General features: G+C 45.2%; 1 long non-coding RNA gene across 1 annotated transcript in view; it reads left to right on the top strand.

Moving 5' to 3' along the window:
* Positions 1-473: 473 nt before the first annotated feature.
* Positions 474-16,531, top strand: part of LOC116424077 (uncharacterized) — a 109,812-nt gene continuing 93,754 nt past the window's right edge. The window contains exon 1 of the long non-coding RNA XR_004234385.2: positions 474-857. This is a non-coding gene — a long non-coding RNA (uncharacterized LOC116424077). The remainder of the gene's footprint in view (positions 858-16,531) is intronic.

The raw sequence follows: 16,531 nt of genomic DNA, 5'->3' as shown, positions 1-16,531 counted from the left end.
GCGCTGAAAGAGGGGGCGGCAGGCGGGAGGGGAAGGTGGACGGTCGTATAGAAGCCGGCCGAAAAAAAGATTGAAAGTTTAAGCGAGCGGAGGGTCGGTCGATCAGCTGAGCAACAATTTGTCGCGATGTGGGCGGCTGGAATCTTACATATCCCTCGAATGCCGGCCATCCGGCGGTCCGTGTTGGTGGCGACACGTGCGGACGCTCGTGTGCTGCGCACACACGCGACGGAGGAAGACGGGACCGGGGAAAATACACGGACACGGGCGCGCACACGGACGCGGGAACCGATTTGTCCGGTCGGATCGGAGAGAGAAACCGGAGTGGATGTCTCCGCCGCTGGCTTTTCGCCATACGCCCACGCGGCTCCTCCTCGCTCCTCGCTCTTTTTCCTCGTATTCCTCTCCCACTGTCTCCGACTGTTCTCCAAACATGTCCCGAACTTAGAACAACGTCGCCACGCTAATCCCACGGATATCCAAGCAGACGCGCGCGACTGCTAGTCGCTCTTCTCCCGTGTCCCCTTGGCCAGCTGCGGAGAGACTCGTACGCTTACCGTCGGCCCCCGGTTCTCCGCGTTCTTTACGCCGCGTACTCACGCGGATTAAACGGAGGGAAAAAACGGGAACTCGTCTAAACCCGGATCACCGGGCAGACTCGTTCGCTCCACCCGCGGGAATGATGGTTTAATTGGATTGCGCTCTGGCGTTGGCTGATGCTGCGAAGATGCGTGATCGGGTGGACGCTGTTTGTTGGGGGTGGAGGTGGAGTGTCGGTGGCTGAGATCTAATTTCGGATGGGCGAAGTCGAATATTCGGAGTGTAAGAGTTCAGTCGGTTGAGTTCAAGAGTGCGAGGTCAGTTGTTCAAGTTCAGTTGTTCAAGTTTGAGGACTCTGGTTCGAATATTTAAGTTTGAGTTCGATTATTCGATTATTCCATTATTTAACCAGGATTTAACCAAGACCTGACCAAGCTCAATTATTCAATTATTTCATTATTCGATCATTCGATCATTCGATTGTTCAACTATTCAATTATTGGATTATTCGATCATTCGATCATTCGACCGTTCAACTCTTCAAGTATTGGATTATTCGATCATTCGATCATTCGGCTGTTCAACTCTTCAATTATTGGATTATTCGATCATTCGATCATTCGACTGCTCAACTATTCAATTATTGGATTATTCGATCATTCGATCATTTGATTATGCGACTGTTCAACTATTCAACTATTCAATTATTGGATTATTCGGTCATTCGATCATTCGACTGTTCAACTATTCAACTATTCAACCATTCAACTATTCAACTATTCAACTATTCAACTATTCAACTATTCAACTATTCAACTATTCAACTATTCAACTATTCAACTATTCAACTATTCAACCATTAAACCATTAAACCATTCAACCATTCAACCATTCAACCACTCAATCACTCAACCATTCCACCACTCAACCATTCAACCATTCAACCACTCAACCATCAACCATTCAACCATTAATTCCCCAATTCCCAGCACCCAATCTCCAAACCCATTCCCACCTCTCCCCATCTCTCAAACCTCCAAACCAAAAACTCCATCTCTCACCCAAAAATCATCTACTCCACAAAGCCTTCGCGCAAGCATCCCATCCTCTCCACCTCATCCCCAATCCCATTTCAATCTCGATCTCCCATAACACGGAGCGTAACCGAGCAGTCCTCGATCGCCGCGTCGAAAGCGAGACCGTCCCGTCGCCGTCGCGCTTTTTAACGACGCGCCGACGCATCCTCGAGGGGTTGTAATTCACGGGGTGTAACCCGCCGCCGGTCCGAGGATGAGAATACCCCCGTGGAATACTGGCGCGGAAGTATGCAGACTTTCGTGCGGCCCGGCAGCTCCCGCGGTATGCTTTTGAAGTCGACGTTGTCCCACCTACTGTTTTAACGACTCCGACCCATTTTATGCAAGCTACCGGCGGCGTCGGTGTCGACGGGTGGGAGGGGGTGGGACGGCGGGACCGCTGATATTACACCGGCTGCGAGAGTTACGTCTTTGATGTCGCGCCATGAACGTTTCCCCGCTGCCAGCCGTTTTAGTAATTCTTCGTCGCCGTCCGCGGAAACTGCTCCTCGTGTCTGCTAATTGAGTCTTCAAGCCTGTTATTCCGTGGAGAGCCCTATCCCCCTTTCCTCTACCGCTCGATTTCCCTTCCCGTTCGGTCCCGACGCTTTCGCAGCGACGATCGGGCAAACCCGGTTACCAGTGTCGCGGATCTGTTCGGTTGTTCGCGGAATTCTTGCGCGATCACTTTTAACCTTTTAGGCACGAGTCTGGCGGATGGCAAAAACCGTTCATGATTTCCACTACATTACTTGGGAATATAGTGCTAAACGAATGAATTATAATTTCTTTATGTAGGGCTACTAAAATAGAAACTAAGTCCGTAGTCAGGTTAAATATATTTGTTACGCGATGTGGCTCTAACGAGGAACGGCGACTAACTTTTCCTCGACGCTTTTCCAAGAAGGAAACCTCTTCAGAGGAGGGTGTACGTGACCCTCGGTCATAAATTAGTCAATGGGCCTGGTCTATCTCTCAGGCCCCCAAGTATTGACGCGAAAAAGGGCGAACCGTCTGCATTTATATATTCTCCAAATTGGTGCTATCCACGGAAACCACTATGGTAGCGTTCCGTAAAGATAGAGGGTCTCGGAAGCGACTATAGTGGCGTATCTAAAAGGTTAAAGACAAGCCGGGCGCCGACAGCAGCGATTTAACACCTGCTCCATGGGTCAGCGAACAGACTGCGTTTCCAATTTTGAATGTACTTATTCCGTGCACGATGGTAACGCGATTTGGTCGCCGGATGATGAAGGATTGTGGGTGGGATAATATTGTTCAGTGTTTCCTGGTGTTTGAATTTTTATAGTAGAACCGTTTTGGTGTTATGGTAGAATGTTGCATCGCGTGTTTCGAAGAAAGTATTGAGACTATGGAAACATTGAATTGGAGTAAGTTACGTCGCGCGATTTTTATCGTTTAATTGCTAGCCGTGTATTAACACGTTGATCGCCGCACAATTTCATAGAGCCAACTACACAAAACGGAAAAAGTATGGTATTCAATCATTCGATTGAATTGTATTATTATTATTAAGGCCAGAATGCTCGAGGTGTTGCTAATTGCTTTTTTATATGTCAGCTTCGACAGCTGGTCATTTATGACATCGGATCTAAGGATTGTATGTCTGTCTGTCTGTCTCAATATCTCTCTATATATATAAAAATACAGAGATAGGGCGGTGTCCTTAGTGACGAATCAGAAGGCTAGAATGCTCGAGGTGTTGCTAATTGCTTTTTTATATGTTAGCTTCGACAGCTGGTCATTCATGACGTCGGATCTAAGGATTGCATGTAAAATAAATAATAAAATGCATCCAAAATTTGCTTATCACTGTGCTTAGACATGTCATAATTGGTCATGCTATAAACCTTTACCGATAGCTATGTCTAAACTAAATAAACCGTGCCGGAACAATAAGAATCCTAACGTCATCCTCCAACAATCATGATCAAATATCCAGCGAACGTATTACCAAGAACACAAAGAGACTCCCAGCACGCGCAGATCGATGCCCCACTCGACGACTTAGCGCCGAGAGCCTAAATTTCCCCAGACGTCTCCATCCCCGCCCAGGAATAACCGTTCTTGGCACCGAAAATAATTGCCGGCGTCAAAATTTGACGGTCACGCCGTGAGATACGCCTCGTCATCCGTCGTCGTCGTCGTCGTCGTCGTCGTCGCCGTAAGCCTCGCGGATTATCCGCGCGCGCGGATAGTTTCTAGCTCCTTCCAGAGTACATTCGCGGCTTTTTCTTGTCCGGTTCGGGTATAAATTAGCGTCCCCTAATCCGCGCGACTGCGCCGCGCCGAAAACCCGAAGGAATTATTCCCCGAGCGTTGCTCTTGGTTAGGAGATCCCGGATTACCGTCGGCTGCGTCCTCCTTTTTGTTTCGCTCGACGGTCCCGTCGAGTCCTTTCTTTTTTTTTTTCTCTCCCTGTTTCCTCCGACGCCGACGCCGCCGGTCGTTACGGCGACGATGATCAATCGAGCGTTACTCCCACGCTCGGTTTACAGATTTCGAAAACAGCGGCAGGCTCGCCGTTAAGCGGCGCGATTACGTCCGAGCGGCCCGGTAATGAAATTATGTCGGGTTAATTATTCCGATTCACCGTCCGGCGGACGTGCGCGCGTAATCGCGCGGCAACGGCACGGTTTACGGGCCGGCTTATCGCGTTCGATCGACTGATCGCGGATCGCGTGCGTACGATCCATTGATTCGACCAACTTTTTCGATCGTGGGCTTGACAGTTGCGGTGGAACTGTCGTTTGCAACGACGCTCGAGATTCGGGTTTGGCGCAGTTTGTTGGGGATTATTCGTTATTGGTTTGTGGGTTGTGGGATTGGTATGAAGAATGGCGAAGCGTTTGTTGATTCTGGATGTTTGTGGTGATTAATGGATGTTGATGTAGATATCTGTGACGTGTTATTCAGATTTCTGTTAATTTTTTATGTTATTGATAATATGGAAATATTCTTGTTAATAGTGTTATGGATTAAGTATTTCGATCTGAGATGTAAGAACTATTATACAGAATGTGGAGGTAGCTATGAAGAATGGTGAAGCGTTTGTTGATTCTGGATGTTTGTGGTAATTGATGGTTATTGCTGTAGATATCTGTGACGTGAGATTTCTGTTAATATTTCTATGTTATTGATAATATGGAAGTATTTATGTTAATAGTATTAATGGCTGAGTATTTCGATCTGAGTTGCAAGAATTACTATACAGGGTGATGACGTAGATATGAAGAATGGTGAAGAGTTTGTTGATTCTGGATATTTGTGGTGATTAATGGTTATTGATGTAGATATCTGTGACGTGTTATTGAGATTTGTATTAATGTTTCTGTATTATTGATAATATGGAAATATTCATGTTAATAGTATTAATGGCTGAGTATTTCGGTCTGAGTTGCAAGAATTATTATAGATCTGTCTGACATCTAATACTAATATTTGAATTAATGTTTCCATTAATATCTCAATAAATCCTTGCCTTGCAATAACGTGTCAGTCACATGATGTAGATTTTAAACAGAATCAAGCATGAATATTATTCGACCCTTTTGAATTCAAATGTAATATTATTCTTCTATTACCAATTGCTCTCTCTGTTTTCTTAATAAATTATCACTAACGAAGTACTCGTATCGATCACAGTTGAGCAATAAAAAGACCAAGGAATTAACATTGCCTCTCTGTTTCCTTAATAAATTATCAATAACAAAGTACTCGTACGGATCACAGCTGACAAATAAATAGTCCAAGGAACTAACATTTCCATTGATATCTCGACACCGTTAATAACGCAGAGGTATTAATATTACTATCACCAGCAGACCGTTCCGATCTAAGATGCGAGAAAGCCAGCACGGTACAACGAACCTTACTCCGTCAGTTCCCATTTCGCGAAACAAATCGCCGTCGGGTCCGCGAGATTTTCGCCAAGTAAACTTTGACACGCAACGCCTCCGCAGGGAAAAAGTCCGCCGAGCGGCGCGGAGAAGTAATCGGGAATTCTTTCGATAAACAACATGCAGCCCGGCCGGACGATCCGCCATCGCGACGCTGCTCCGGCGTGACGCACAATCTAAAAACCGTGCGCCAAGTTCCCTCGATAATTTTCCAACGCGCGCACGACACAAAAAAAAAAGAGCGGGCGGCCAGCACGGAACGAGAAACGAAAGACAATGAACGAAGAGGATCACGCGAGCCGTGACAGTGAGCGATCGCGTCGATGCAACGGCATCGATGCGTCGCGATTCCTCGTCGCGATAGAAACGGTCCTCGATAAAACGCGGCCGCTTCCGAGCGGAATAATATTTTTCGTGCCCCGCGACGACGACGATCGCGACACGCGATTGCGAATTGCCACGGGCATCCCGGCGGACATTGCGTCGGGCCCAACGGAATAATAGAGTTATTATCCGTCGACGGCGTCATAACGGTGATCTTCCTGTCGATCTCTAGGAGTTTATGGACTTTTCTTCGTTTCTTAGACTTAACAGTAGAAGCTTGTTTATTTTTCTAGAAGGTAGTCTTATTTTTTAGGTTTCGACGTAGGTGCACTCTTCAGATTTGCTGAAGGATTTTCTGTTTTTGGATTCTGATAAGTGTGCTGAGAGTCACCTCTCGAGTGCAAAGGGTAAAGTATCAAATTTTAGTTTTACTGTATAAAATCAATTGAGTGTGAGACACCTCTCTAGTGCAAAGGGTTAAAAACAAACTAGACAATTCTCTGATAAATTACTACAAAAACTGGTTCAGCAATACTCAACCCCAATTCTAAACCAATAGAAATCTCAATAACACAGTTCCCACAGAAAACTATCAAAAAGTCAGACTGTCCTTTATTTCTGTCAATTGATCCCAAAACCTCCCATCATCCCAAAAAATATCCGAACCCACCAACAGGCCCCCAAAACCCGGAAAAGTCTACCAAGCCGCATCAGCTCGACTTCAAACAATTACCGACTCACCGAAAGTTCCACCCAGAAGTCCCTGCACACCGTTGCAACGCACACAGCGAAACGCCCCGTCAGCCGAAAAAACACAAATAAAACCCTACCAACCGATCCGACAGAGAGCATCGGAGCATCGCGCGAATAAATGCTCGCGGATCATGAATAGACAACCAGTAACGCAGGCGTCGGTCCCAATGTCGGCGTCATAACGATCCGTAAAATCCACGCTGGAATCTCCGTGCACCGTCGTTCCCGCGCACGTACTCCGAGGAAAGTGTACCGACCATTCGTACGGGAGTAATGCGCAAAGTGCACTCCCCCGGTGGCGTGGAGCGCGATACCGTTCGACCGTTGGAAAGAGAATCCGAGAATGATCCATCACGAGTATCGCGGAGGAACCGGCGCGCAGACGGAACAATGCAAATAAGCCAATTACGTCAATCCTGAGAAATGGTTGACTAAAGTCGAGGGAAAAGGAGCACGCCAGGGAACGTAGGGAACGCCGAGGAACGGAGAACGCCGGCGAGCAAGAGAAAGAGGACGCGGATCGGTGGAGGTGGAAACCGATACCGTCGAGAGAGCCCGTGGGCAAGCAGCGCGCAGCGGAATGCATGCGCGATGCATTAGGTAATGATATCGGCATTATGGCCGAGCCACGGAACCAACGAAATGACGAACGGGCCCGGGGATTGGAACCGGGGCCCATCGAGGCCCCATCGAAGGAGGACCACGGGGTAATTATACAAGCAAACAAGGGGCGGTCCTACCGAGATTATAGGGTTCCTCGCGCTCCAACCCACCCCCCCGGCGGACCGGACCCCTCTGTTTCCCCGTAATTACAGGGCCAAACTGCTCTCTCTTCGTGGCCTGCCCTCCGCTCGCCCGCCTCGCTCGTTCCCTCCCGCTATCTCACGAAACCTCTCGGCGAGATGCCACCCGCTAGCCTCCTTTTTCCGTCTTCCCCGGCTTCGCGATCGGCGAGCCGTTGCTTTCTTTTCCCTGTCGATACACTTCGATCGGGGAATCTACCGAGTAACGGGTTCGAGCTCGGCTCGAGTTCGATCGATTTATTGGCCAGCGTTCTGAAGGAGGAATGTTTGAAGGGAGTGTGTGATAGATTGAGATGATGGGTTCTTTGGTGACTTGGGGTTATTTGTGGAGATTCTGGAATAGTGGAATGATGTTCGAGAGGGTTGTTATTGTTCTGTTATTTGTGGAATATTGTATGTTGGGAAGTTAGAGTTTCAATGGGAATTTGGTTTAGATTCGATAGTTTGATTGATGTTTTGTTAGTTTGAGGGTTGAATTGTGTGGGATTTGAAGGTTTCAATGCGTTGAATCTGAGGTTATTTTAGAGTTAAATAAATGACAAAATATGAATAAAATATAAGAATTTTATACGATATAAGCGTTTCAATGCGAGAATTTCCAGGTTGATATCTAAGACTTAAACAATCAAGGAAACATTAGTAAAATATAAAAATTCTATACGTTCCAAACGTTTCAATATGAGAACTTCCACGTTGAAATCTAAGACTTACACAATCAACAAAGCATTAGTGAAATATAAGAATTACATACAATACAAACGTTTCAATACGAGAATTTCCACGTTGAAATATATTACCTAATATTCAAGCAACTGTCAAAATCAAAAGTATCACTTTGGAACTCTACAGTATTGCCTAGCGAACTATACTATTCATTAAAGAATTATAGTATCACTTTGGAACTCTACAATATTGCCTAGCGAACTATACTATTCATTAAAGAATTATAGTATCACTTTGGAACTCTATAGTATTGCCTAGCGAACTATACTATTCCCTAAAAAAATTATAGTATCACTTTGGAACTCTACAGTATTGCCTAGCGAACTATACTATTCCCTAAAAAAATTATAGTATCACTTTGGAACTCTACAGTACTTCCCAAAGAACAATAACATTCCTCACACAATTATGTATGTCATTGCTTGTGAGCTATAGTGCTTGGGACTCTACAATGTAGTATACAGTATTGCCCAGCGACTGATTAATCAACGTATCCTCCTGCATCCATCCCAAACAAAAGTTCCCATAGCACGTTCGCTGCCATCGCTACCGAAACGCTTTTCCTTCGCACTCGCGGCTCGTCGATCTCCCGCGCCGTGCCCCGGTGATCAGGCTGATCGAGTTGATTAGAATCGGTCGGATTACGATTCGCCGGACGATGAATGATTTTCGGAGGATTCGCCGGATCGGCGGAGAGCAACATCCGCCGGTGGTAGATTGCGGGCCACCGCGGGTTTGTTTTAAACGGGCGCGCGAGCGAGCGGACGTACGTACAGGAATTCAATTTGTTCCGCCGTCGCAATTACAGAGCCAAATTGTTCTTCGTGGCATCCCGGCCCCCGTGCGTCTTTCGTCCCTCCTTGGAAATACCGCCGGCCACTGCGGGCTCTTTTTCATCCCCCTCCCGCGCGCGGCCGCCACGGTTTCAATTCATCAACCGGCTGGAAAACTTTGTCAAGTAACCGGCAACGCAAAAAGTTAGATGAACCACGGACGCTGGCTGTATCGTTGCCGCGGTTTTTTCGGCTATGGCGATTGCTGCTCCCCCGAGTCTCCAAAAATTAGTTTCTGCACTCCGATTTGGGGATGCTGAATTTCGTGCTGTTCATTGCGTCGATTCGGTAGATACTTGATATTGATTATTTAGAGTAATCGTGAGATTAACCCCTTGTCCTACGAGTTGTATATAACAGTTTGTAATTTTGTTGTATCAAATGAGATGGTGATTAACCCTTTACACTCGGGAGGTGACTGTTAGTCACCATTTGATTCAATAAAACAAAATTACAAAGTGTTATATATAATATTAAGTTTCAGATAATGCATCAATATGTGAAATATTTATATAAAATATCTTTGTTTCTTAATGTACGTGTGCTTTCTCATTCCGAGTGCAAAGGGTTAAGGGTCATCTCTCCAGTGCAAAGAGTTTCAAAATGATTCAACAAATATATATTACTTAGTTCATTCGAATTCAAAGTAAATATTATTCCTCAATCAACTGTTATACTTAAAAGGAAATATAGGCATAACTATGCTTAGAATTATTTTTTCCAATAAATTATTAGTGACAAAGTAGACGTATCGATCAGAGTCGAGATAAAAATAGTCCAAGGGGTTAATCGTTGGGATTCTTCTTGCACCTTGGAATTCTGAACTTTATCTCCATTCATCTAGATTTCTAATTAGGTAATTGATACTAGACTTATTATAGAAAAATTCAAAGAGGACCAGTCAAACTCTTCCGCAATTATAAGATACAACTCTACAAGAATCTTCACCAAATATCCTCGAAAACGAAAGCAAAATCTACATACCTTCCAAAATCTGCCAAACATCTCAATAATCCCCATAACAATCCCAGAACGAGAATCTCGCCACCTTTACATTGTAAACGCAGGTGAAAATTCCGAAGCATAAAGTCGCGACGCGGAATCGGCAGCGGAGCGGAGCCAGCTGGTACGAGCGTGCACGGTTTGGCGAAATTTTTCTGTTACAGAGCGGTCGTCGTTCGCGTTTTTTACTAAATGATAGGTTCCCCCGTGGAGACCCGTTCATCCCGGTTCCCGAAAATTGCCGAAATTAACCGGTTCGCGACGGGCCCCGGCGAAGTGACGATGTTCTCTGATGATAAACTTTCGGCAGATTATACGGGGGCAACAAAGTAGCCAGCCGGGCCCGGCGACGAGGGTCCGCGGTTTAATTGCTTTTAATTCGCCGGGCCGAGAATTTACGCGGTCCGCGGCGCGCCGCTGTCGGGTATATTAATTTCGAGCCGCGTAATGCAAGCTTTACGATCATTGCATAATGGATCGGCCGATAAACGGGGCGCGGTTGATTTACGGCGGCCGTAATAAAGCGCGCGTCGTTTTATCGTTCGCGGAACGGGGTGGACAGCTGCGAGCTGAGAGTAGAATTTCGGGGAATGCGGGAAAGAAACGCGGCGGCGGACGTTTCCGCGCGTAAAAACCGCTAGACCCGTTGCGTCTGTACGTCTTGATTAAGTATTCATCCGCTGGTAAAGCGGGGGACACTTGTTGCTCATAAATAGTGGAGGGCGCGACCGGCCGCGTCTCGAGGACTTTTCAGCGAGCCTCCGCTCGAGGCTTCATTGTGTCGCGCTGAAATATGGATGACGCCGCGCTGTGTTCGAATACTATCGTTTCATTCGAGTAACGAACTTTCGGATAATGTGAGACGATGGATCGAGGATATTTGTGTCAGTCTTTACGCTTGGTTTCTTGATAGAAATATTTAACGTGTTTTGACGAGGCGTGGATGATCTTTGAAATTATATAATGAGACATATGTAGCCCTATGATTTATTTTTCAACTGTCGACACCATGAACTTTGTTAGTAATAATTTCATTGGAGTAACGAACTTTCGGATAATGTGAGACGATGGATCAAGGATATTTGTGTCAACCTTTACGCTCGGTTTCTCGATAGAAGTATTTAACCCTTTGCACTCGAGCGGCGCCCTTCGATCGCCGTTTGATTCGACCGAACAAAATGATCAAATTTAGAATTCAATATCAACTTTGATATAACGTATCGACATGGAACATCGGAATAAAATAGTTCTGTCGCTTAATTTATACAAGTATTTATTTATGTTAGTTGTAAAACATAGTGATATCTTATAAAGAAGATAATGAACATTCGTTGAGAAAAATATTCTCGAGTGCAAAGGATTAACATGTTTTGATGAGGCGCGGACGGTATTCTTTGAAGCTAAGTAATGAGACACAAGTAAGTTGACCCTTTGAACTCTGTAGGCTCCAATATTGCACCAGTTATAATATTAAGTATTTAATCGATCAAAGAAACTACCCTAAAATTATTCGATTTTCCACGCATCCAAATTTTCTACTGAGAAGGAAAGTAAAAGATCGAAGGAATGTTATAGCATTTTTCATTTTCACTAGAAGTACCATAAAAATTAGTTGCAGTTGTTGACTGTCGACGCCACGAACTTTGTTAGTAATAATTTATTAAAAAAAGAGAAAAATTCTATGCATATTCTGTAACTATATTTGATTGATCACAGAATGTTTCATTTGGATTCACAGAGATTAATATTTATGTTCATTAAGTTCTATTTCAAATGTTCACCATTTTGGTCCAATGTTTAAGGTATCGACGCATCATACGAAGTTTAATACACACAAGATTTCGTGATTTCATATAAAGCCAAGCGACAGAGTCACCCGCCTGCCGCAGAAGGTTAAGAAATTGATAGGAGACGTAGAAGGAAGTAATTTACCAAGAATTTTGATTGAAACCTAGCGTATCCGATTATTAGCGTAGCTACCGATCAGCTTTCGAGTTAACGCGTGTAACCAGCACGAGAACCGCGACGCCGTATAATTGTTTCCACTTCAATTTCGCGCAGAGGAACAATGGGGAGTTCTACAATAGAGAAAGTACAATTTATAGGACAAAGAGTATCACCGGGAATGTCGCGTAAATTCCGAAAGAATTTCCGTCGCGGCTCCTTTCTCCGCGTCCGCCCCGAGTGCATCGCCCCGAGGAATTTTTCATAATTCCCCTCCGTTCCCGCCGTCGGGGAGGAAAAGCGTACACGCGTAATTTAATAAACATAATTGAACGCGAACGATTCCGCGAGTTTCCCTTTTTTCCTCTCTCTCTCTTCGCGTCGAACTATCCCCGAGCGTCTTAAAAGGAATCTAATGAACGGAATAACATAAAATTGTCCGGTCGATCGACTCGCGTCCCGGGTATAAAAATTCCTCTTCCCCCCGGGGGGAATTCAAAAGGACACTAGGAGCAGGTTCACGGCGCTGGAATCGTAAAATATGGAGAGTGTAGAACCAGGAACCAGTCCGATGCTTCCACTCCTCTTCAGTTAGACGCATTTAGTTAGTTTCCATTCCAGAAATGTCGTTGCTCCGGCTGTTTAGCATGTACGACATCGTACGGATAAATAAAGGGGGGAAAAAAAGAAGCAGCGACGGGCTGAGAGAAAAAGGGTGGGGAAGAGCAGGAGGGGGAGGAAGGAGCAAGAGAAGGAGGCCGCATTTACGTCAAAGTGCACGTAGCGAAAAGGAGCCTGACGATACTTTATTCATGCAAGCATACGACTTCTTATCCCTTTTACGTACCGAGTGCTGCTCTTATGAAATACAAGCCCCTCTTTATCGGCGGCGCAACAATGTGCAGCTCCTGCGAGGTTCCTCGCGCCGGGAGTGCCGCGAATTATCGTTTCGCGAAAATGCAAATGTCCGCGCGCCGCGACTTTAGCCCCTCGCGGACGAATGTCGACGTTTCGGAGTTTTCGTGTTTTGAAGATAAAGTCGTGAACAAATAATTTAATTGCTCGAACATCAAGATAGCACATAGTTTCTGTTTTTTCAATTCTGGTTTCGATTAACTTGTAATTTACTTTGCCTGTGACTGAACCAATTTCTTATCTTTGCGATAATTGTGAAAGAAGTCACTTTGAGTAGTTTTCGTGTTAAATAGAGGAAACTAGGTTAAACCTTTGAATTCTATTAACTCCTTGTCATATAACGAGTGAGTTTCATAATGAAGATTTCTAGACTAGTTTAACAATAATCAAGTTGTTCGTTATCCACGGATCAAAACAACTATTTCCAAATGAAACTATTATCTATATCTATTATCTATTAAAAACTATCTATCATCTATTAAACTATTAACTATATCTATTATCTTCAAATGAAACTATTACCTATATCTATTATCTATATCTAATATTTATTAAAAACTATCTATCATCTATTAAACTACTAACTATATCTATTACCTTCAAATGAAACTTCCACTAAAATGGAAAATTTTGCATTTCTTCCAAATTGCCGACAGTAGAATATTACACAAGCTTAGCAAAAGTAAATACTCCAAGAGGTTAAATTATAATTATTACAGCAACGATATTGATCGGTCCAATATTATATGCACGAATATTACCTAAAAAGTCACTGGAACAGTAAGATTAATCTCACCGACGATAATCGGGTCTCCGGTGTTCCTCACTTCCGGTAACTCCGAGCGCATCAATCGAAGGAGTCGGTCCGCGCGGAATTGATGGCGGGACACGGGTTACATTCGCGAATCCGGTCGGGTCTATTTGAAGTTCAATAACAAGGACAAACTTCTTCGAAATCCGGCACCTTCACGGTTTCTGCTGAGACTCCGGGCGAGCCAGAGGTCGGGGCCGACCCAGTTTCAGCCGTTCGCCCCGCTGAAAGCGAGCCGGTCACGAAACCGTCGGAGCGATTTAAATATTTTATATGCAGGGCAAACATATCCGAGGAGTGCGTTGATTCAGCTAATTGGCCGACCCACATATCGAAGACGGGAAGAATGAATCGTAATGGGCAGCTGGGACACCGATCGTCTAAGTTCATCGACTTCCATCGCATCGACGATGGTCTCTTAACCCCTTGAACTCTGTAGGCTACAATATTGCACCAGTTCTAATATTAGATATTTCAATGAATCAAAGAAACTACCCTAAAATTATTAGATTTTCCACACATCCGAATTTTGTACTGAGAAGGAAAATAAAAGATTTTTCATTTTCATTAAAGATACTATGAAAATTAGTTGCAGTTGCTGATAGATTACAAAACCATCTAGTGCTAAGGGTTAATTCCATGATGATTCGATGTTTTGTTATGGGAACTGCTGGAGAGGTTGTAAAATGTATTTTGCAATAATCGAGTTGCTGAGAAGATACAGTCCAGAACAAGCATTGAGAAAATTAATAATGCTTCTAAAATTATTATACATATTCAGAAGCTAGAAAGGACGTGACCTAGAAACAAAGAAAATCCTTGAATAACTAAGAACAACCTATCCCACAATAACCTCCAAAACTCGAAAATATCGAAAAATCGACAGCTTCTGTCGACCCATGCAGATACTCCAAATTCCACAACTGAACACATAACAATCAGAATTCCCGAAAAATCGCGGACAGCATACGAACCCGTCACACCCCGCGCCGATCATACACAAAACCGGCTCGACTCGCATTTCACGCGTGGCTGCCCGGGAAATCCAGCCGGCCGCGTTGCCGCGCATCGCTTTGCACCCCCGAAACGCTTAATTTCCCCGATCAGAGTCGCAATTCCCGGGGATTCCCGTTGCGAAAGCGATCGCGGTCGAGGAAGAAGGACATAAAGCAGGGAAAAACGGCGCGGAACAAAAGGAGCGCGTACGTTTTACGGCGGACGATAAATATCGGCGAGGTCCGCCGTGAATATTCGTCTTGGCACGGTTAGCTGGCAAGTAACGAAGCCGGGGAACGTTTATTTTTGCGCCTCGCGGGCCAATAATTCACTGGGCTCGGTCGGCCACCGTTTAGACGGCGGCGGTATCCTTCCGTTGAAATCCCGATCTCGATCGATCCGCGCTGCGCTGCGCTATTCTGCGCTGTGCTGGTTTTCCATTAGAAAATCCCCGGCCGATATTAATAACGATACGATATTTGTACGGCGGACGGCGCGGGGGCGGTCGCGAGAAGGGGCGCGGTCGCATTTGCAGATTGCGTCCCGACGTCGGTACGACGGGCCGGAACGGGGAGGGAAAGTTGCGTGTAAAGTAGGAAAAATACGGCGGGGCGGAAGGAAACACGCGAGACGCCGAGACACAAGCCGTTCCGCCGAGGACTCTCTCGCGTCGGACGCCGGAAGAGGACCGTGGAGACCGGACGGTACCTTTGAGCGCGGGGCTTTAATATAAAACCTAATGTAACGGGCGAGATAAGGAAATTTGAAAGGAAAATGGTAACGAGCCGGAGAGGGCTGGGGAGTACGGTGCAGCGACGCGCTTTTTTAATCCCCCGGGGATGGCCCACGGGATCCCGCCTCCTAAAGTCGCAGTTGCGCCGCCTGGACGCGTACGACGGTTGCTCAAGTGTTCCGGATCACTGCTACAGTTTAGAGGTCCTTCCGCGATGGGAGTCTTTTGTTTCCTTATCGTTGTGATTCTTCCTTTTGCACTGCGGAGGAGAGTTTCGCGTTGCATGGAGTTGGGTTCGGTTTATTGGGGTGGTTGTTAGGGGTTGATGGAAGTTTTGGAAACTATGATCTTATTGCCGAATATTTATTTAGAAATAAACTCTCAGTCAAATGATTTGACACAGCAAAACTGTAAAGTTTGATATTTGATATTAATGCATAATGCATCAGTGTACGAAATACTGACAGGAAATAGTTCTCTTCCTCGATGCATCTGAGATTTCTTGATTCGATGTAAGAAAATGTCATCTGTATCTCATTAGAAAATATTGAATAGTTCCGGTGGAAACCTTCTGGAGTGCAAAGATTAAAGTATGTAGTACGGTGCTTTACAAAAACTGAAAAATGGAGCGCGGTTGAGCGTTTGCTCCGAAACTGCGCGAACGACGTTGAGAAAAAGAACGCTCACGTCCACCAAATCGATGGCTCTCGGAAAAACAACTGACAGAGGACTGCAATTGATACCTTGCAGTCATTAACACTTTGACTGCCACGTAGACACTCATCAAAACTCCCATGTACTCGAAACAGCTTTCTCCATTAACCAGAAACTGAGAAATCAAGATTCTTCTTAATAATTGCTCACATCCAGAAATAGATCCAAAAATCCGCATTATCAAGCGATAGACTCAGAATCCCCCGTTTTCACGTTGCTCAATGCGTTAACTCGGACTTAGTTTTCATTCTACTATCCCCACACTAATCACCAAAAACATCTACACCACAAAACTCATTCAGAAACGATCGCGAAAGACAAACGCTGCAGAGAATCCACAGAGAAAACAGGGCTGGCGTTGAAAAAACCGATTGCTCCTCGCAGCGCCGAAACTGGTCGGCACGGAGTCTCGCCGTTGAATTCCCGAATTACAAGTCTCTCATT

This window comes from Nomia melanderi, chromosome 12, assembly GCF_051020985.1.
Source record: "Nomia melanderi isolate GNS246 chromosome 12, iyNomMela1, whole genome shotgun sequence".
Taxonomy (NCBI): domain Eukaryota; kingdom Metazoa; phylum Arthropoda; class Insecta; order Hymenoptera; family Halictidae; genus Nomia; species Nomia melanderi.
Note: the sequence above shows the minus strand (reverse complement) of the source record. Positions and strands in the feature narration are given on the sequence as shown.